This window comes from Chiloscyllium plagiosum, unplaced genomic scaffold, assembly GCF_037043375.1.
Source record: "Chiloscyllium plagiosum isolate Xiang-an unplaced genomic scaffold, Cpla_swu_hap1 HiC_scaffold_5, whole genome shotgun sequence".
Lineage (NCBI taxonomy): Eukaryota > Metazoa > Chordata > Chondrichthyes > Orectolobiformes > Hemiscylliidae > Chiloscyllium > Chiloscyllium plagiosum.
The window spans coordinates 21,297,769-21,321,061 of NW_028270143.1; the positions used below are offsets into that span (position 1 = coordinate 21,297,769).

Consider the following 23,293-nt stretch of genomic DNA (forward strand, 5'->3'; position numbering starts at 1 on the left):
GCTGTACAGGACATTTTTGGAATACTGTATGCAATTCTGGTCTCCCTCCTGTGGGAAGGATGTTGTGAAACTTGAAAGGGATTGGAAAAGATTAACAAGGATGTTGCCAGGGTTGTAAGGTTTGTGCTATAGGGAGAGGCTGAATAGACTGGGGCTGTTTTCCCTGGAGCATCGGAGGCTGAGGGATGATGATATGGAAGTTTATGAAATCATGAGGGGCATGGATAGGGTGAATAGCCAAGGCCTTTTCCCAGGGGGTGGGTGAGTCCAAAACGAGAGGGCGTAGGGTTAAGGCAAGAGGAGAGATTTTGAAAGGGAGCCAAGAGCCAGGTTTTTCACGCAAATGGCAGTGCGTGTATGGCATGAGCTGCCGAAGGAAGTGGTGGAGGCTGGTACAATAACAACATTGAAAAGGCATCTGGATGGGTTTATGAAATAAAAGATGTAGAGGAATATGAGCCAAATGCTGACAAATGGGAGTAGGTTGATTTAGGATATCAGGTTGGACCAAAGGGTCTGTTTCCATGCTGTATAACTCTGACTCTCTAGTAAGGACTCTGCCCTCACAGCTCAGTTTTGTAACAAGTTCCAAAAACACTCAGTTCTCTGAGAGAAGAAATTCCTCTTCATCTCAGTCTTAAATTGCTCCCCATTTATTCTGAGACTATGCCTCCTGATCCTAGACTCCATTCCATAAGGGAAACATCCTCTCAGCATTTACCTTGTCAAGCCCCTTAGTGGTACTGTCTCAATGAGATCACCTCATCTTTTGAAACTCCAGTGAGTAGAGAACTTTGCCTTTTGCCTTTGCTCATAAGACAATTTCTGCATATGAGGGATCATCCTCAGAACTTCTCTGAACTCACTCTAATGAAATGATACCTTTTCCATAAACAAGGGGACCAAAGCTGCTCAGTAGTTCAACACTTTATCCAATTCCAGTGAAACCTCCCTAGGGAAGCACTGTGGCTCAGTGGTTAATGCTGTTGCCTCACAGTGCCAGAGACCCAGATTCGATTCCCCCCTTACATGACCGTCTGTATGGAGTTTGCACATTCTTCCTGTATAAGACCATAAGATATAGGAGTGAAAGTAAGGCCATTCGGCCCATCGAGTCCATTCCGCTGTTTAATCATGGATGATTGGCATTTTAACTCCACTTACCCGCCCTCTCCCCATAGCCCTTAATTCCTTGCGAGATCAAAAATTTATCAGTCTCTGCCTTGAAGACAATCAACGTCCCGGCTTCCGCTGCACTCTGTGATAATGAATTCTACCCTATCTGTGTGGGTTTATGCTGGCTTCCTCCCAGAGTCCAGATATGTGCAGGTCAGGTGAATTGGCCATACTAAATGGCCCAAAATGTCCAGGGATGTGCAGGCTAGGTGAATTGACCATGAGGAATGCAGGGTTATAGGGATAGGAATGGGGGGGGAAGAGGGTTTGATGGGAGCGTTGTTGTGGACTCAATGGGTCAAATAACCTGCTTCCATACTGTCTGAATTGTTTAATTCTGTATGGATTTGCAGACAAGGTGGAATAGCCAGGGTAGGGTGGTGGTTGGATCCGGGTGGGATGCTCTTTGGAGGATCAGTCAAGACCCAATGGGCCAAATGGCCTCTTCCTTCAATATAGGGATTCTGTGTTTCTACTGTTATACTTGAACCCCTTTTGATATAAGGGCCAACATTCCCTTAGCCTTCCTGATTACCTACTGCACCTGCTTGCTAGCTTTTTGTTTCATGCAAAATACATCTAAGTCCCTTTGTGTTGCAGTGTTCTGTAGTTTTCCTCCAATTAAATAATATTCTGTTCTTGTGTTCTCCCTTCTAAATGAACAACCACTTTTCCCACATTATACTCCATTGTCCAAACTTTTCTCATTTAGTTTTCATATTAATATATCTCTGCAAACTGTATGTATCCCTTCTTACAACTTGCCTTTCCACCTTTTTTTTGTTGTTAGAGTCAGAGTCATCCACCATGGAAACAAACCCTTCGATCCAACTCGTCCATGCTAACCAAACATCCCAGTCTGACCTGAGGAAGTGTTATACACAAAATGTTGATTTCTCCTCCTCCTGATGGTGCCTGGCTTGCTGTGTTCTTCCATCCTCATGTTTGATGACTTTGGATTCCAGCATTTACAGTTTATTTTCTCTAACCAATCTGACCTTGTTCCATTTGCCAGCATTTGGTCCATATTGTCTGTGAACGTGGGTACAATACATTCACTTCCTTCCTCTAGGACATTAATGTATGTCATAGACAATTACAGTCCCAGCACTGATTCCTATAGAACCCTATCACCAACCTGAAAAAGCATCCTTTATCCCCACTCGCTGTTTCCGACCCCTTACACAATTCTTTATCAATGCTAATATACTACCTCCAGCACCTTATGACTTAATTTTTTATGAACTCCTTGCAAGTCCAAATGCACTGGTTCCCCTCTATCCACTTTGGTTGAAATTTCTTGAAAAACTATGAAATTAGTCAGACACAATTTCCTTTTCATGAATCCATGTTGACTATGTATGAATAGATTTATAGTTTTCCAAATATTCTGCTATTGCTTCCTTTTAATAATTGAATTCAATAATAGATGATAGGCTGGTTGGCTGATAGTTACCCACGTTTTGCCCCCCCCTGTTGAATATAGCTGTTTTCTGATCTTTACCTCTCCAGAAACCAACAATTTTTGGAAAATTGCAATGAATACATCCGCGATCTCTGTCGTTGCCTCTTTAGCATCCTAGGATGCAAATCATCGGGACTAGAGGATTTACTGCCTTTAGCCCAATAGTTTGTCTAATCCTACTTCTCTAGTGACAGTACTGGTGCTTAATCCTCTCCTGTATTCTTTGGTATTCCTCACTAGTTTGCCCTCATAGTTTATTTGCTCTGTCTTTATTATCTTTTTAGTCCTCCTTTGCTATATCTTTGGAGCTATTACTGAAATATGCCATTTATATGCCATTTCTTTCAACTTAATACTTTCCTTAAGTTTCCTGGTTAGCCATGGGTTGTTTATCTCTCTCAGAATCTTTCCTCCTTACTAGGATGTATTTTTGCTGAGAGTCAAGAATTGCCTCCTTAAATGCATGCCACTGCTTGCTTACTATTTGTCCTGCTAAGTAACCATCCAGTTTACTTGAGCTAACTCTATCCTCTTTTCATTGTAATTCCCTTTATTCAAGTTAAACCCAGTTGTTTTTGACCCAGATATCTCATTCTCAAGCTGGATATTAAATTCTGTTATGTTATGGTAACTACTTCATATGGGGCCTTTTACTGAGGCCATTTATTAAATCTGCCTGATTACTGATTACCAGATCCAAGATAGCCTGTTCCTTGGTTGTCTGCAAAGTATGAATTCACTGTGTAGCTACCCTTTTCAATTAGATTAACTCGATCACCATGAAGATTGACAACACTCTTAATTATTCCTCTTCTTCTTGTATTCTCTGATTATTTGTTGATTTTATAGCCTTTCCCACAGAGTGGCTGCTGTTTGAGGGACTGTGCACTCATCCTACCAATGTCATCTTCGTTTTTGAACCTCCACCACTGAAACCAATCATTTGAGCTAGGTCACCCCTCTCAACTGTCTTCACTTTCAATAAGAAAGAAAGTGTTGGAAAAGTTGGTGTGGTATCACTATCTCTCCAAAAGATTAAATATCCATGAATGTTTAGTTCCCAGTTTTGATCTCCTTGTAACCATGTAACTGTACTGACTCTAGACTCTGAAATGTGGTTCAGTTTTAATTCCCCTCTGAATTAGCCTGGCAAACCACTCTGCTATATCAAACTTCAACATAAAATGGAATAAATCTGGACGTAATATCCGACATTTAAATTAAGCATTAAGAATAACAAAGGCATATCTTGCCCAATTAAGCTTGCTAAGTCATCCTTACTAACACCTGGATGCTTGTGCTAAAATGTTCGAGAAGTTATCCTGCGGACGAGTGAGATAAGAGTCTGACAGAGGTAGGGTCACTGTCATTGCATCACAAGAGCCCTCATTTCTCAGGGTAGCATCATAGGCCCACCCATGTTTAGTTGGCTTCCTCAATTAACTTTCTTCCATCATAGGGTCAAAAATGTTCCCTGATCATGAAACATTGTCCAATACTCCAAATGACTCATTGGTCATACTGCAGCAGTCTATGTTCATATTCTGCATTACTGGACCATCATTCAGGCTTGAGTGATAAGTGCCAGATGATGATCATCTTCAGCAAGGCAGAATGCAATCATTTCCTCCTGAAATTGTATAGCACTGTGATCATTGAATGCCCACTTTGAACATCCAGGGAATTATCATTGACCAGAACGTTAACTCAATCAACCTTACATGTACTTTAAGCCACAAAAACAACTCCCTGACTGTAGATTCTGCAGTGAGTACTGTCTCCCCAGCACATGTTCACTAACTATAGGTCATAAGCGAGGAGAGTGATTGAAAACTATCCACTGATAGAAGAATGCAACTCCAACAACACTCTTGAAGCTCAACACTGCCAAGGGACAAAGCAGCTGACCATCTGCCACTATCGCATTTATTTCCTTCACCACAGATGCACAGCAGTAGTAGTGTGTACCATCTACAAGACTGAATGCAGTAGGTCACCAAGGCTCCAAAGATAGCTCCTTCTAAGCACGTGGCCTCTATCAAGAGGACAAGAACAGCAGATGCATGGAAACACCATTCCATGCAAGTTTGCTTCCAAACCACATGCATCCTTGACTTGGAAATATATCAAAAGTCACAGGATACCAGCTTATGGTCTAACAGGTTTATTTGAAATCTCAAGTTTACTTCGCTGCCCCTTCAACAGGTGAAGAGAGCACCCAGGCACAGACTTTACAGCCAGAGATCAAAAGATCATACAACTGTGTGAGTATCAACAGTCCAAATTATAGATCTCTGCTAGTAATCAAGAGCATCAGACATTGTGAGTGAAGAGTCATTAACTGAATAACTCAGCCAATGTTGCCTACCTCATACAGGCGAGGATGGTATATACCATCCAAAGCATGGTATATATGTTGGCAAGACCATGCAGACACTAAAACAACTGATGAATGGCTGCTGCACAACAATCATCAGGCAGGAATGTTCCTTCCCAGTTGGGGAACTCTTCAGCGGTCAAGGAAATTTATCCTCCGGTCTTCGGGTAAGTATCATCCAAGACGGCCTTCAAGATACACAGCAAAGCAGAATCGTGGAGCAGAAACTGATAGCCAAGGTCTGTACCTATGAAGACAGTCTTAACTGTGATCTTGGGTTCATGTTGCGCAACATGTGACCTCACCATACTGTTCTGTAAAATCTTTCTTCCTGTTCTGTTTTGACACCATCACTTTGATAATATGTTATGATATCGCTACCTTAATTAGTTTGTACAGTTTTGAATTACTTGTTACTTTGGATAGATCCTTGGCAGGTGACTCTTACATCTATCATGTTATTTCAGTCATTTGGTTTGTGTCTGGCACCACCTTTTTAATTTTTTTGTAATTATCTCTGCCTCAATTAATCAGATTATAAATCATCCCTTGTTATTCAGCTGTTGCCACTTTACTCTCACTGTCTGATGCTCTTGATCACCTGTAGAGACCTTTGGCCTGTTGACACTTCACTCAAACAATTTCTATGACCTTTTGGTGTCTCTGATTGAATGTAACGTCTGTGCCTGGCTGCTGTCTTCACTTCGCCTGATGGAATGGGCAGTGCTCTGAAAGCTTGTGATTTGAAATGAACCTGTTGGACTGTAGCCTGGTGTCGTATGACTTTTGACCTTGTCCATCCCATTTCAACACTGGCACCTCCACATCTTGTAATTATATCACTATTCCTTTGCTGAGTCAAAATTATGGAACTCCATTCATAACAGCACCTGTTGGTCTCTATATATCCCAAGGTCTGCAGCAGTTCAATAAAATCGCTCACCACCATCATCTGCAGTGCAGTTTGGAATGGACAACAAGTGCATGTGTCCATATCACAAATAAGAAAGATGTTACACTTTCCTATGTACAAGCCTGCCTTATTTTTCACCATTCCAAAGCTTCCCCTGTTTTCCTCAACAAAGTTCTGGGATCAAATTCAAAGGGGGACTGTATTTCTCCAAATTTGCCTATCCAAACAAAGTGCACTGAGGACTAACATGTTTTTCACTGGTCTGATCAGCAAACTCTGGGTTCTCCACTCCAGGGCCTCCACATTTCAATTTGATGGGAGACAGCTGCCTCGAGGAGTGTGCTTCTGTGAACTGTGGTCAACTCTCCATGTCAGTTGATGTGTAAGGTTCGGGCTGGAATTGGAGCATTTTTACCATCGAGGAGAGGCTCTTTGTCAAGGCAAAAAGCTTGGCTTTATTCTCTAACACATCAGAAGTTTCTAAAAATCTATTTTTTCACAACTCTTACTTTTCATAAAAATAGTGTCAAAGAAATTACAAATCATTTCAACCTGAATCTTACAGAATTTGCAATAATATCAAACTTTTCCTGTATAGCATGCTCCACTTAATAACTAATAACTTAATATTTACAAAATGTATTCCATGTCAGGAAAACAACCCGAGGGCAAAATTTTCCTTTACATTCCATGTTACACTCTGTCTCAAAACATTTTGAATACTCTTGTTTTACAAGGTGAATGCTTTTTAAGGCACATGACATGAGGGGTTCTATTTTCTAGCCTTCAGTGTAGCATGGCAACAGGTCTTAGATGATGATTTTATCCAATTGTATCTCTATGTCTACCCTGGACGTTAATATCTCCCTCAGCACATTGTCCTGGACTTTGAAATGTGCCAGTCTAACATGGAAAACATCTCCCCTGAGAATGATGTTTGATTTGATGTGCATCCTGGGAACAGCCTGCTGAACATAGTCTTGTCTCATAGGGTTGCTTGGAATGAACCTTGACAAAAACCCACTGTTATCACTGTCTAGGCCTTCTTTGCAAAAGCATTTTCCAAAATAATTTGAGGTAGTGAGAATCAAGGCATGTAGAAACAATCTAATGATAAGAGTTTTTATTACAACTTGGTGCATACTTCTAATTTCTGACAACGAAGCATTCTGTCAAGTTATTTTGTCTGTGTGCTCCGGGAAGGATCCAATGCTGTCTTTTTCCGCAGGGCCATAATGATGTTATAGAGTGATGGACCTATGGTTAATGGGTGTTTTTTCTGCATCAACCTCTCCACAAGGGACAGGTGGTACAGCGTGGTTTAATAGCTTGCAACGTTCTATGGCTATGTAGCCAGACCCATCCTTCATAAAACCTGGGACAGATAGAACATCAGCAGCACTTGGTGTTTTGGTACTGAGAGTCTACACAAAGGTGGCCATTAGGATGAAGGTGACGTTGGTTAATGTTTACCCCCTTCATTTAGAGGTTTCTATGTTATGTCTTTGCAAACGTGGTCCATCTGAAAGTGACCTCCAGATAAAGCAGAAGTTGGTTCAGGTGATCACCATGGTGTAGGAGTCAGAAATGGGCCAGATCAAAGACTCTTAAAAGGCAATGAGACAGAACTCCTACATGCTCAGTAATGCACAGCTATTCGCTCAGAGTCATACAGCACTGGAACAGACCCTTCGGTTCAACCAGTCCATGCCAAACACAATCCCAAAGTACCTAGCTGCTCTTGCTTGCTCTTGGCCTATATCCCTCCACACCTTTCCAATTCATGTATCTACCCAAATATCTTTCAAATATTGAAATTGTAACCACATCAACCACTTTCTCAAGAAGTTCATTCCACATGCAAACCAGCCTCTTGTTTTAAAAAAAAAATGCCTTCCATGTCCCTTTTAAATTTCTCTCCCCTTGCTTTAAAAATGTGCCCCCTTGTCTTGAAATCCCCCACCCTAGGGAAAAGACACCTACTATTAATGCTATAAAATAATGAGGGATTATAGATAAACTTATGCCAGGTCTTCTCTCATTCTCCTATGCTCCAGTGAAAAATGTCCCAGCCTTTCTTTATAACTTAAACCTTCCATACCTGGCAACATCCTGGTACATCTCTTCTGAACTCTCTCCAGCTTAATATCTTTCCTGTAACTGGGCACAGTATTCCAGAAGAGGCCTCTCCATTGTCCTGTACAACCTCAAAATGACTTCCCAAATCCTATACTCAAAAGGACTGAGCAATTAAGTAAATTGTGCCAACTGCCTTTTAAACTGCCCTGTATATGTGACGCAAACTTCAAAGAATTATGTACCTGCACTCCTCGGTCCCTCTGTTCTACGACACTACCCAGGGTCCTACCATTAATTGCATAAGCCCTATCCTAGTTTGTTGTACCAAAATGTAATGCCTCACATTTACGCAGATTAAACTTCATCTTTCATTGTTTAGCCCATTGACCCATTTGATTAAGATCCCTTTATAATCTTAAAACTTTTTTCACTGTCTACTTTGCCACCAATTCTGGTGTTGTCCACAAACTTACTAACTATGCCTTCTATATTCTCACCCAAATCATTTACATAAATGACAAACCAAAGAGGACTCAGAACCTTTGGAACACTCCTGGTGACGGGCCTCCAAATCTGGAAAGCAACCCTCTATCCTTTCCTCGCAAAAGAATGCAGACTATCTGTAAGGGTGGGTCAGTGGTTAGTACTTTTGTCTCACAGCACCAGGGTTCAATTGCAGCCTTGACAGGTGACTGTCTGTGTGGAATTTGCACACTCTGTGTTTGCATGGGTTTCCTTCGGGTGCTCTGGCTTCCTCCCACAGTCCAAGGATGTGCTGGTTAAGTGAATTGGCCATGCTAACTTGCCCATAGTGTCCAGGGATCTGTAGGTTAGGTGGATTAGCCATGGGAAATGCAGTGAGACTGGGTAGGATGTTCTTCAGAGTCTGTATGGACTTGTTGGGCTAAATGGCCTGTTTCCACACTGTAAGGATTTGATTCCAATCAACTTTTGTTTTTCTAAAATGGCCATAAATTATATCTTTTATAATAACCTCCAGCAATTTATTGACAACTGAAGTCAGGCTCTCAGGTATTTGGTTCACTTGTTTCTTATGCAAGGGCACAACATTAGCCACCCTCCGGTCATCAGGCATCTCACCCATAGTTATAGATGTTACAAGTATTTCTTCAAAGGGACTCGCAATTTCCTCCCTTACTTCCCATGACGTTTTGGAATCCATTCGATCAGGTTCCGGAAATTTATGATTAGATTGGATTGGATTAGATTAGATTTGCTACAGTGTGGAAACAGGCCCTTCGACCCAACCAGTCCATACCGCCCCTCCGAAGAGAAACCCACCCAAACCCATTCCCCTACATTTATATTACTTACAATGTGGGAACAGGCCCTTCGGCCCAACAAGTCCACACCGACCCTCCGAACAGCAACACATTCCCCTATATTTACCCCTTCACCTAACAGTACAGGCAATTTAGCGTGGCCAATTCACCTGACCGTCACATCTTTGGATTGTGGGAGGAAACTGGAGCACCCGGAGGAAACCCACACAGACACGGGCAGAATGTGCAACTCCCCACAGACAGGCGGGAATCGAACCCAGGACCCTGGTGCTTTGAGGCAGCAATGCTAACCACTGAGCCACCATGCTGCCCTATCCACCTTAACATTTTCTAAGACTTCCTGAACTTCCTCTTCTGTAATGTGAACTGTTTTTAAAACATCAGATTTTTTTTCCTTCCGGTTTTAACATTCTCCTGGGACCTTCAGGTAGGCTGTTCAGAAAGTGAAATGGCCAAAGAGGCAGGTGTCCATTCCCTGTCCTACACATAGTGAATGTATCTCAGAGTAGTGCAAGATCCTTCAAGATCTTCCCTTCAAATATAGCACAGGTCTGATCAGACTGGATTCCAACTCCAGGGTAGACTAACACAACTGGCGACCTTGGACAGAATCTTGTCATCCATTTTAAGCAACTGGATGGGTCACCAATTTCAAATTTCCTTCTTTTCTCCTTTCCACTTGTAGATTGAGGGTGATTATACCTTTCCTCGTGACTCAGGCTCATAGAGCTCCAGGAGGTTCTGACCAATAAAGTCTGTCAGAGATGAATACTATTTCGGTGAAAAGCCACTGCTTCTGGGAGTTTTACTGTTCTCAGAGGACTCAAGCGCCCTAGTTCATTCAAAGTTGCCAGTTTTTCCCACATTGTCTAAGATATCTGAGCTAGAGGACAGGGGTGACTGGGAGACCATGCTGTCTGTGGGCTTCACATTGTACAGTCAGGTAATCCTCAAACTGTCAGCTTGCATGATTTTGATGAGCTATCTCCTCCCTTCAGGCTGCTGATCAGATTGCTCACTGTGTATCCTCTGGAGGGTGAAATGTGAGCAGATCTCATCCTGTTCCATTTCGCAGACTGTGGAAGGAAGATGAGCGTAGAGGCTTCTGAGGCAAAGAGCATGACTTGTTTGCTCTTCACCTCTTGCAAATTCTCCTCTAAGTCAACCCTCATCAATTTCAGCCAGTGCAGAGTCTGCATAGTTTTCTGGAACCAGTACATTTTCTCCTGTCCATTTTTTGCTTTCCAAACACCTTGAGGATGAAGCAGCTCATGCTGTTTACCTTGATCACTTCCTACCAGAGTCCTGGAGACTCAAAGACTGGCTTCACAGATCTCCAACTTTTGAAATCTCTTAAGAGTTCCTTAATGTTTCCTGTGGTCAGCAGTCTCCGATTCCGTTTCATGACCTGTGCCACCCCTCTGGCTTCCTGTAGATAATAGCCAGTAGGACAAACAACACACAAGAGATTTAAAATCGAGAACAAAGCACTTCACTTGATTGGCACCACAAACATGACTCCCTGAGCCACTGATGCTCAGTAATAGCAACATGTACCACCTGCAAGATGCAGTGCAGAAATTCACCACAGCTCCTTAGACCACATCTTCCACAACCATAATTACTACATTCTAGGAATACTAACATCTGCAAGTTCCCTGAAAGCCACTCACCATTCTGACTTGAAAATATATCACCGTTCTTTCTTTATCAAAATCCTGGAATTCCCTCCCTAATGGCGTTGTGGGCCTAAGTACTGCACATGGCCTGCAGTGCTTCAAGAAGGCAGCTGACCACTCACCATTTTCAAGGTCAACCAGGGATGGTCTATGGTGACCCAGCCAAATGACACCCACAACCCATGAATGAATAAAAAAGAGGCAGTGGTCAGAGGGCAACACCAGTTTTGTATTGGTGGATATGACAAGATAGAAAAATGGGTTCTATCCTGGAATGGATAGACCCATCCAGCCTGTTAATTGTAGAGATCTTAGTACTCATTTTAAAAAGGTTTTGTTTTTTACCATCACCATTTGTCATTTATAGTTCCTGTTCTTGAATCTGCTTCTGCATCTCCAAAAGTGATTATAAATTGATAAACCTGAAGTAAATTAAGGAAACCATCCTGACTAATCCCATTAGAATTCTCCAGCCCAGGTGGCATTAACAAGTACATACAAGAATTGGGATTTGGACTGTTTCCCATTGGATGACTGAATGAACAGTGCCATTAATGCCAAAATGCTTCTTTTTCTTTATCAAATTCAATAAATGTCTCACTGGGTTTTGTTTTTACTGCTCTAGTGCTACAGTTGTAACTGTCTCCTGAGGAGTGTTCTTCTGAAAGACTAGAGTAAACATCCAATGCTTGACCAGAACACTTCAAGGCATAAGGGTCTGAGAATCCTTTGGATACTTGATTTTATTTTCTCAAATGAGAACATCTCTGTCTGTCCCTGTATAAATTTAGGAACAAAGGAGGGTTTTCAATTAAATTTAACTTCTTCCCTCATTCTAATTACTAGGTTCCTGGCTGACTACACCCTAAGCTTTATCTAATTGATGCTTTCTCAATTCCTTCATTCTTTTGACATTCTAGTTCAAACAATTGCCTCTCTTTCTACCTCAAGATCTTCAGCTCAATTTTAGCCAACTGAAGCTGTATTTCCTCTTCTTTAGTCTCCTCTCCAGTAATGGAAATTGTGCTATTACCTTAACACTATCTGCTTCCTTAGCCCTGGCTTTTAATTATAACTTCAATTTTTTCTGAAGTTATATTAATTTACCATTGGTGAATATTTACAAATTACTCTGGAATAAATCTTATTGCTCTAGAAAAAGTAACAGCATCTGACAAAGCCATTTTGTTTTTCAATTGTATAGCATTCAATTTCACTGTGAAAATCTTAACTAGCCTTAATTTTACTCTTTGTCTATGGATTACAAATCCTGAAGAACCCTGAAGATGTTCTGATTGGGGACCAATAACCTTTGATTTTAAAATAACCATATTGTGAGATCCAGGGGATTTATTAAGAGAATATAACCACAGGATTCCACAGTTTTGAAGAAACAAAATACTGTACAAGTTAGAACAGTAATACAATTTACAATATATGCATACCTTACTCCAAACACCTAGAAAATAAATGCTATCAAAATTGTTCCCATAGATTTCACAGCAAGAGCTAACAAATGTTAATGATACAGTGTGTTATCAAATCTCATTAAACTTCTTAAGATTACAGTTCCTCATTTCTGATGATCTGGCCTTGAAACTCTGTCTCAGGAACCTGAATGATTATTCCTTTTCTGAATAATAACCTCCTGTTATTTGCACGTACTTTGAACATTGGAAACTCCACTCCAGTGTGGCTGAACATCAAAAACTACATTCTAGGACTTATTCACAGGCGCAACTCCAGCTTTTTGCTGACACTTCGCTTCACCATCTTGATCTTTCCTGTAAGCCCCAATCTTGCTCAGCTGCACCAAGTCAGATGCTGCTTGTGGTATGTCAGCTGCCACTTTAGACTGGACTGAGCTATTAGTTGCACCTGGCATCTTGTGAGCCACCACAATTTCCAGGACTCGCTAAGACCTGACCTGAATAGCTAGCTGCCTAATAACTTGCCTGAGTCTTAACAGCACACAGAGATCCAATTAAATTGAAAACTTTATATTATTACCCCTTCAGAGAATCCAGTTTTCCCTGCAGGGCATCTAAAGTCAGAACTCCTAACACCTATTTTAACAACACACTGACTTTTATTCTCTATCTGCAATCTTTTGAATTGCTCTTCAGCCTCCTGAGTGATTTATTGAAATTCTTGTGATAGGACCCTCTCCAATCATCCTTAGAGAGGCACACACCTCGATGTACTTTATCGGAGTTAAGAGAATAAAACAACAAGATTGCATTGTTTTTAAGAATCAAATAAAATGTACACAATTTGGAGTAGTAATGCCATCTACAACACGTGCAGATGTAAACAGTGGTTGGGCTCAGCAGTAGAAGAAAGATTTTAAAAAAAGAGTAAGTTAGGAAAAAGACCAACTGAAGAAAAGAGTTTTTCTGAAAACAGTGCTGGTGGGGAGAACTAAACAGAGAGCAGGACTTAGTGAATAGTTGAGGGACCAACAATAGTCGAGAGATGAAGAAAACGCCAATAAACAAACTTTGGTACTAGAGAAGTCAAGGGTGTATGTAGAAATTTGAAAAATTTAACTGAATTACTGGAGTTTGGATAAATTAGGTGATGAGCAGGTAAATAAAGAACACATCCAGACTTCCAAAAGGCCTTTAATAAGGTGCCTCATAGGAGGCTGCTGAGTAAGGTGAGGGCCCATGGTGTTCAAGATGATTTACTGACCTGGATTGAGGATTGGCTGTCTGACAGAAGGCAGAGAGTTGGGGTAAAAGGTTCTTTTTCGGAATGACAGCCGGTGACAAGTGGGGTCCCGCAGGGTTCAGTGTTGGGCCCGTAGCTGTTCACTTTATATATAAATGATCTGGATGAAGAGACTGGGGGCATTCTGGCAAGGTTTGCCAGTGATACGAAGTTAAGCGGACAGGCAGATAATACTGAGGAGTTGGGGAGGCAGTAGAATGATTTAGACAGTTTAGGAGAGTGGTCCAGGAAATGGCTGATGAAATTCAATGTGAGCAAATGTGAGGTCTTGCAATTTGGCAAAAATAATACGGGCGTTGACTATTTTCTAAATGGTGGGAAAATTCATAAAGCCAAAGTACAAAGGGATTGCTAGTCCAGGATTCTCTAAAGGTTAACTTGCAGGTTGAGTCTGTGATTAAGAAAGCGAATATAATGTTGTAGTTTATCTTAAGCGGGTTGGAATATAAAAGCAGCAATGTACTTCTGAGACTTTATAAAGCTCGAATTAGGCCCCATTTAGAATACCGTGTCCAGTTTTGGGCTCCACGCCTCAGGAAAGATACTGGAGCCTGTCCAGCGGAGATTCACAAGGATGATCCCTGGAATGGTAGGCCCAACATACGATGAAAGGCCGAGGATCCTGGGATTGTATTCATTAGAGTTTAGAAGGTTGATGGGAGATCTAATAGAAAATAACAAGAGAATGCATGGCTTCGAAAGGGTGAATGCTGGCAAGTTGTTTCTGTTAGACGGGAGACTAGGACCAGTGGGCACAGCCTTAGAATTAGATGGGGACATTTTAGAACAGAAATTAAGAGACATTTCTTTAGCCATAGAGTGGTGAGCCTGTGGAATTCATTGCCATGGAGTGCATTGGAATCCAGGATATTAAATGTCTTCAAGGCAGCGATTCAGAAATTCTTGATTTTGCAAGAATTTAAGGGCTACAGGGAGAGTGTGAGTAAGTTGAAATGTCCGTCAGCCATGATTAGATGGCAGAGTGGACTCAATGGGCTGAATGGCCTTATTTCCATTCCTATATCTTATGGTCTTGATTTAGACACTAAATGAGTTAAAGGAGTTACTCTGCTGGGAGAGATTGTCATTGTTGCAGGTCAGTCATGAGCTTGACACCATACTGAACAAAGCAGCCACCTGATTGGCACCAAACTATAATCTTCAATGTTCACTCCCTTCACCACATTGGACAGTAGCAGCAGTGTGTGCCATCCACAAGATCCATTGCAGTAACTCTCCACGATTCCTTTGGCAGTGCCTTCCAAGCCTTTACTAGGTAGAAACAAGAACAGCATTTACATTGGAATGCCACCACTTGCATGTTCCCTTCCAAGCCACCTACAACGTTGATTTGGAACTATGTCACTATTTCTTACTGATGCCAGGTCAAAAACCTCACTCTTCAAAAAAAAACAAATAGCACTTTTGGTGTGGCTTTAAATGGAGGACTGTAGAGGTTTAACAAGGTAGCTCACCATCACCTTCTCGAGACTGTTAGAGATAGGCAATAAATGTTGGGCAACTAGCGAGATCCACATCCCACAAATTACTGGAGTAAAACAACTTGTGAAATGTTGTGGAAAGGAGGCCGGCTAGGACACAGTACTGGTTAGCTCTTTTTTGGATCATGAGTTTTGGAGAGGAATGGAAATAACCAAGAAAAGTTTGGTTTAAAGTTTAACAATCCTGAGGTTTCACTGTTAGATTGGAGTGAGGTTTAATTTTATTTGAACATTACATTCCTTACAATAAATTCACAATGGTTTTATTTCTGGTAATTGCAGGATCACGTTTACCTGTGATATCTTCAAAGTTGTTCAATGTTTGGGTCCACAAAGCAAATACACTTTGTGGGAAAAGTAAGGATTACCTGTGTACCTGCGTATTAGTGGCTTCAACAGAAGGAGGAGAAAAATTGGAAGGTGATGGTGAGGGGATAAAAAAAAAAGTGCACTGGACTGAACTTGCCAATTGCTGCAGATGGCAATATTCTAAGTGGGATTAGCAACCCATCAACAACCAGTCTGAGAATTGATAAAATTTAATACACAGATGTTATACAGATTGGGGCACTGGTATTTGCTGAAATCTGAGTCAGTGATGGTGTGAGGTCTGAAAACTATGAATCCATTACCATATGACTTCACCACTAGACCATTTTGAAATGGTGGTTACTTTAAACCCTCTTGGTAACCCACTGCTGAGTGTTCAGGTTTCATAAATTAAATTGTGATAACTTATTTGTTGGAAGCAGAACTTTTTTCCTCTGGAATGTATTTTTTTTAAATTAAAGGACACTTTTTTTGTTTCAAAAATGGTTCTACTTGAAGCAAAGAGAAAATGTCTAAATGATTTACTTTATGACTATAATGACACTGAGCAGCACTCTGATAGTGCGATAGTGGCATATTAATTATTGATAGTGGCATATTAATTATTGCAAACATCTAGTTTGTAATTTATATAGTTTATAATATAAATCTTAGTTTTCCAAATTCCAGTAGAATGAATAATATTCAAATTGTGAATTAAGGAAAGCTTTGGAACTTGCATTTCTATCAGGGAGCAGTCTGTGTGCCAAATGGAGTTTAGTTGGATTCTTTGGGTGGAGTTTTCCCTCCACTGGGGTGGTGAGTGAGATGATTAAATTGGGGTAGGTGGAGGCATGGATGTGAGCGTGAGGTTGGTCTCTGGAATCCATTCCACGCCTTTGCCTTGGAGCCCCTAATCCCATTCTTGCATGACTGAGACCTGTGACAAGAAGATCAATGAAAAACTTAACTTCACTTACAGAATAGACCTCGACAAGTAGACTTTAGAATTCAGAAGCCTCTGCACCCTATTTGGCCACCAGCTTCTAATGACCCAGGTCACAGGAACAGGAGAACAGGAGTAGACCATTCAGCCCTTCAAGCTTTTTCACTGTTCAGTGAGATTACTACTGGTCTGTGGACTAAGTCCAAATACCTGCCTTTGGCTATTTCCCTTAATACCTGTGCTTAACAAAAAATTATCCATCTCTGATTTAAATCAATTTACTGATCTAACATCAACAAGATCAACTGTGGAAGAGGGTTCAAGCCTCTATCACCTTTTTGTGTGGAAATGTTTCCTACAATATCTCCTCACTGGTCTCGTCCTAAATTTTAGACTATTTCTCCTGGTACTGAAATCTTTTATCTTCTGGTACTCTGTGTTTTCCTGTTAATATCTTGAAGACTTTGATCAGATCATCCTGTAATCTTCTATATTCTAGAGAAAATAGTGTAATCATTAGTGTAATCTCTCCTCTTAACTTAATCCCTGAAGTCCAGGAGTCATTCTTGTTATTCTGTGTTGTACTCTCTTCAAAGCCAGTATATACTTCCTAAGGTGTGGTGCCCAGATCTGCTCACAGGTGGGATCTAACCAGAGTTACCAATATGAAGGTACCTGATTAAGTGAGATACTCACCATCACCAGCCTTTCAGCTCTTATTGAGCTGTTTGGCAAATGATCTACTGAATTATGTCAACAATAGGTAGTGGTGTATTAGTCGCCACCTGAAACTCTTGCCCTCACACCAAGTCAAATGATGGGAAAATCCAAGAATTTGTTTTAATTTTTCTCTCTGAATTCAATTAGGGTATAGCCAGCAAGCCAAATGATTTGAAAATAAACTGCTAAGAAACGGAGTTATCTTTGGGTCTAGGAATAAATTACTGCCAATGTTGGAATATGTATTGAAAACAAAAAGTGCCACAAATATTAGTGGGTCACGCTGCATCCATGAAGAAAGAGCAAGCTAATGTTTCGATCTAGATGACTTGTCATCAGAGTGGACATGAAGTGTGCAGGGGGCAGCATTCGGGGGGGGTGTTGGGGCTTGCTGTTGGAGTGCTGGGGGAGAGAGGCTACTGAAAGTGCAGATAAAGTGATCAGAATACGAGAATGGTGGAAGAATTGTGGGTCTAACAGCCAAACAGGAAAGAGGGGGAAGGAGGGGGGAGAGTACATGGTGACAGAGAATGCAACAAGTAAAGTCAAAAGACATAGAAAGAATGGGAGTGGGTTCACAATCTGAAGGTGCTGAATTTGATATTAAGTCCAGAAGGTTATAAAGTGCCTAGTTTGAGGACGAGTTGTTGTTCGTCCAGTTTGTGCTGTGATTGGCTCGAACATTGCAGCATGGCAAGGACAGACAAGTGAGTGTGCAAGTAGGATGCTGTGTAAAAATAACTGACTACTGGAAGGTCCTGGTCATACACACTGACTGGAGGAGTTCAAAGAATCTGGCACATGGAGTATAATATGGGAAAATGTGAAGTTCTTCACTTTAGCAGGAAGGCTGAATAAACCAAATATGACTTAAATAGAGATTCAAATTTTGAAGTGCAGGAGCATTTGGGTGTTTAAATGTATGAGCCACCTAAAGTTGGTATGATGTTAGGACAGCACATCATCACGATAACTAACAGGATTCTTTATATTATTTTGAGAGGAATTGAACGTAAAAGTAAAGTTGTTATGGTGTAGTTACACTGTGCATTGGTGAGACTACACATTGAATACTGTGCAGTTTTAGTCTCTTTATTTGAGGAAGGATGTAACTACATTGGAGGCAATTCAGATGAATTTCCTAGCTACTTGGAATGAGTATATTATCTAACTAGGATAATTTGGACAGGCTATGCGTGTCCTCACTGAGGTTTAAAGGCTGAAGGTGACTTGATTGCAGTTTATGAAATGCAAATAGTCTTGACAAGATAAATGTAGAAAGGATGATGGTTCTGGTGGGTGAGTCTAGATCAAGGGGACACTTTTTTAAAGTTGAGGATCACATTATTAGGAGAAAGGTATGGAGAAATTTTGTTTCTGAGATTTGTAACTTTGGAACTCAGTCTCAGAAGGCCACGGACGTGGGTTATTCAATATTTTTAAGGCAGAGGTAGATACTCTCTTAATAGACAAGAGAATCAAAGGTTATTGGGAGATGTAGAAGGCTATGTTTCTGTCCTTTCAAATCCTTTGATTATTTTATACATGTTGAATATATCAGTCTGAATTTTTTAAATTCATGGAACTACAAACTAATGCTATACAACCTGTTCATAACTAAATGTTTTAAGCTTCTCTGTGTACAGGAATAATCAAATGTTTTTGTAGGTATTGGGTAGTGATATTTATCTAGAACTCCAGGCACATTTTGAGTATTTTCACTTACTGTTAGTGTCAGATTGGCCCTGTGTTCATCAGGAGATGTTGTGAGATTGTTGGGCTTGGAGATCTGACTTATGCTTGGTTTTGCATTGGAACTTCTGAATTAGCATAAAGAACATAGAAGTTGGAAAAATAATGAACCATATGACACATTAAGCCAATATGGCCTTCGCTAATCTTTTGTCTTAACTCCAATCTTCTGCCCATTTCCCCATATTTCTTGATTCCCAGACAGACGTTCCCAATAGTCACAGCCTGCCAACTTGAAAATATCCTATTTATCTCTGCTTTCTGCTTACTGTCTGTTAAACAGTCCTCATGTGGTCTTGTATTGTATATTAAGTTTGTGTGTTGAATCCAGGGCCAGGGATTAAAGAAAAACCCTCATGCCCCTGTGCTGCTCCTGGCCTGGGTGCCGGGTTCCAATTCTAAGTGTAGTGGACCTGTCCAACCTCAAGTGCAGTGGCCTGTCCTTGGTCTGAGTGCTGCAGTCTAGCCCCTCTGGCTGAAACACAGCAGCTCCTGCCAGTCTGAGTGCATTAATTATAATCTATAGTACACGTCATAATCGTCTTTTAACCTTGTACTGCTCTGAACTTTCCCAGTCAACCATGGAGAGAGCTTGCTCGTTGCACAGTATTAAAAAACATAGTTTTGACAATTTGAATGTTTAGAATAATTGGACATTTTCCAAATGCATTTTGCTGGGGCATCTAGTTGCCCCAGCAACTAGAGATCCACAGGGTAGTTTCCTCAGCTCAACCATCTTCAGTTACTTCATTTATGACTTACTCTCCATGATAAAGTCAAAAGCAGGAATGTTCTCTGATGATTGCAGTACTATTCACAGCTCCGATAATATAGAAACAGTCTACATCCATTTATGAAAGGAAATGACTTTATCCAGGCTTGGATTGACGCATAGCAAGTGACACTCATGCCAATAACCATCCACACCAAGAGGCAATCCAGCCATCTCCCCTTGATATTCAGAGACATTGCCATTGCTGAATCCTTTTTCATCAACATGTAGGGCTACCATTGCCCGGAAATTGAACTGAACTTGCCACATAGATCAGCGTCTCCGCAGTGGAGTGCCACAAGGATCAGTGCTGGGTCCACTACTTTTCATCATTTCTATAAATGATTTGGATGTGAGCATAAAAGGTATAGTTAGTGAGTTTGCAGATGACCACCAAAATTGGAGGTGTCATGGACAGTGAAGAAGGTTACCTCCGAGTACAACATATTCTTGATCAGATGGGCCAGTAGGCTGAGGAGTGGCAGATGGAGTTTAATTTCGATAAATGTGAGGTGCTGCATTTTGGGAAAGCAAATCTTAACAAACTTATGCACTTAATGGTAACGTGCTAGGGAGTGTTGCTGAACAGAGAGACCTTGGAGTTCAGGTTCATAGCACCTTGAAAGTAGAGTCACTGGTAGATAGGATAGTGAAGAAGGCATTTGGTATGCTTTCCTTTATTGGTCAGAGTATTGAACACAGGAGTTGGAAGGTCATGTTGCGGCTGTAAAGAACATTGCTAAGGCCATTATTGGATATTGCGTGCAATTCTGGTCTCCTTCCTGTTGGAAGGATGTTGTGAAACTTGAAAGGGTTCAGAAAAGATTTACAAGGATGTTGCCAGGGTTGGAGGATTTGAGCTATAGGGAAAGGGGACTGTTTTCCCTGGAGCATCGAAGGTTGAGGGGTGACCTTATCGAGTTTTACAAAATCATGAGAGTCATGGATATGCTAAATAGACAAAGTCTTTTCCACAATTAGAGGGCATAGGTTTAGGGTGAGAGGGGCAAGATATAAAAGAGACATAAGGGGCAACTTTTTTGTGAAGAGGGTGGCACGTGTATGGAATGAGCTGCCAGAGGAACTGGTGGAGGCTGGTACAGTTGCAATATTTAAAAGGCATTTGGATGGGTATATGAATAGGAAGGGTTTGGAGGGATATGGGCTGGGTGCTGGCAGGTGGGACTAGATTTGCATGGAATATCTGGTCAGCATGGATGAGTTGGACTGAAAGGTCTGTTTCTGTGCTGTACATCTCTATGACTCCCAGAGCCTGTGTCTCACCTGGAAGAGAAAGATCAGGACTGTGATGGAACACTTCCTGTTTACGTGAATGAGTGCAGAACGAGCAACACCCAAAGCTCAACCATCCAGGATGAAGCAGCTCACTTAATCGACATCCCATATGCTTTCTTAAATAGTAGTTCTCTCCATCACTGTCATCAGTATCACTGACTCTCTATGGGTAGTAGCAGTAGTGTGTACCATCTACAAGTTGTGCTGTGCGCAACAACTCACCTAGCCATCCTCTATAGCATTTTTCAAACCCATGGCATGTACCATCTAAAAGGACATGGGTCTCAGCTACGTGGGAACAGCACCACCTGCGCGTACCTGTCTGTGCCACATGCATTCTGACTTGGAACTCAATCAGCATTCTTTTACCGTCAGGATTAAAAGGGAATAACAGCCAAATTCATGACAACATGGTTGGCTCTGCTGCAGTGGGAGGGAGATAATGGGCACAAAAATGCTGTAGTTATAGGGGAGTCAATCATAAGTGAAACGAATAGGTGTTTCTGTGGCTGCAAATGAGAGTCCAGGATCGTGTGTTGCCTCCCTGGCGCTAGGGTCCTGGGTGTCTTGGAGCAGTTGCCACATGTTCTGGAGGGGGAGGGTGAACAGCCAGTGACCATGGTACACATTGATACTAATGACAAAGGTTTTTAAAAAAGGGGGAGTGGTCCTAAAAGCAGAATATAGATAACGAAGAAGAAAGTTGAAATGTAGGACCTCAAAGGTAGTTATCTCAGGATTACTACCAGTGCCATGAACTAGTCAGAGTAGAAACAGCAGGACATAGAACATAGAACAATACAGCACAAAACAGGCCCTTCGGCTCTAGATGTTGCGCCGACCTGTGAACTATTCTCAGCTCGTCCCCCTACACGATCCCAAAATCATCCATGTGCTTATCTAAGGATTGTTTAAATCTCCCTAATGTGGCTGAGTTGACTACCTTAGCAGGTAGCTGAAAATATGTTGCTGGAAAAGCGCAGCAGGTCAGGCAGCATCCAAGAAACAGGAGAATCGACGTTTCGGGCGTAAGCCCTTCTTCAGGAATGAGGAAAGTGTGTCCAGCAGGCTGAGATAAAAGGTAGGGAGGAGGGACTTGGGGGAGGGGCGTTGGAAATGCAATAGGTGGAAGGAGGTCAAGGTGAGGGTGATAGGCCAAAGTGGGGTGGGGGCGGAGAGGTCAGGAAGAAGATTGCAGGTTAGGAAGGCGGTGCTGAGTTAGAGGGATTTGACTGAGACAAGGTGGGGGGAGGGGAAATGAGGAAACTGGAGAAATCTGAGTTCCTTAGCAGGTAGGGCATTTCACAACCTTACCCCTCTCTTTGTAAAGAACCTGCCTCTGACATCTGTCTTAAATCTATCACCTCTCAATTCGTAGTTATGCCCCCTCGTACACGCTGACATCATCATCCTAGGAAAAAGACTTTCACTGTCTACCCTATCTAATCCTCTGATCATCTTGTATGTCTCTATCAAATCCCCTCTTGGCTTTCTTATTGCCAATGAGAACAGGTTCAAGTCTCACAGTCTTTCCTCATAAGACCTTCCCTCCAGACCAGGCAACATCCTGGTAAATCTCCTCTGCACCTTTTCCAATGCTGCCATGTCCTTCCCGAAATATGGGGACCAGAACTGTACACAATATTCCAAGTGTGGCCGCACCAGCGTTTTGTATAGTTGCAGGATGAACACGTGGCTGAAAAGATGGTGTGAGGGGGAGTGCTTCAGATTCATGGGGCGGTGGGATGTCTACAAACTGGACTGGTTATACCTGGGCAGGAATGGGACAGGTGTCTTGAAGGGGTACATGGGAGAGTGGTTGGGGAAGGCTTAAACTAATGTGGTGGGGGATAGCAACCAAGAGAGTAGGGTAGTAGATGCAGGAATTGAGGGAGAAATAGAAACCAAGGCAAACATGATGTATATCGAGAACAGGCAGGGAAACGTTGCTGAAATGAGCAGGGAAAATGGTCTGGAATGCATGTATTTAAATGGGAGAATATAATCGGCAAAGTTAAAAATCACACAACACCAGGTTATAGTCCAACAGGTTTGTTTGGTAGCACTAGCACTTACCTACATCAGGTAACTAATGTGGCAGGATCATAAGACACAGAATTTATAGCAAAAGATCACAGTGTCGTGCAATTAAAACGATATATTGAATAAATCTGGATTACTGTTAAGCCTTTTGTCTTTTAGACTGGGTTATAGGTTTTGGTTCATTAATATGTAAATCCCAGAACCACTTTTAAGTCACATTCTCGAGA

General features: G+C 41.6%; 1 protein-coding gene across 3 annotated transcripts in view; it reads left to right on the forward strand.

The window, feature by feature from the left end:
- Nucleotides 1-23,293, forward strand: part of fbxl7 (F-box and leucine-rich repeat protein 7) — a 337,989-nt gene that overhangs the window by 23,322 nt on the left and 291,374 nt on the right. The window lies entirely within an intron of this gene.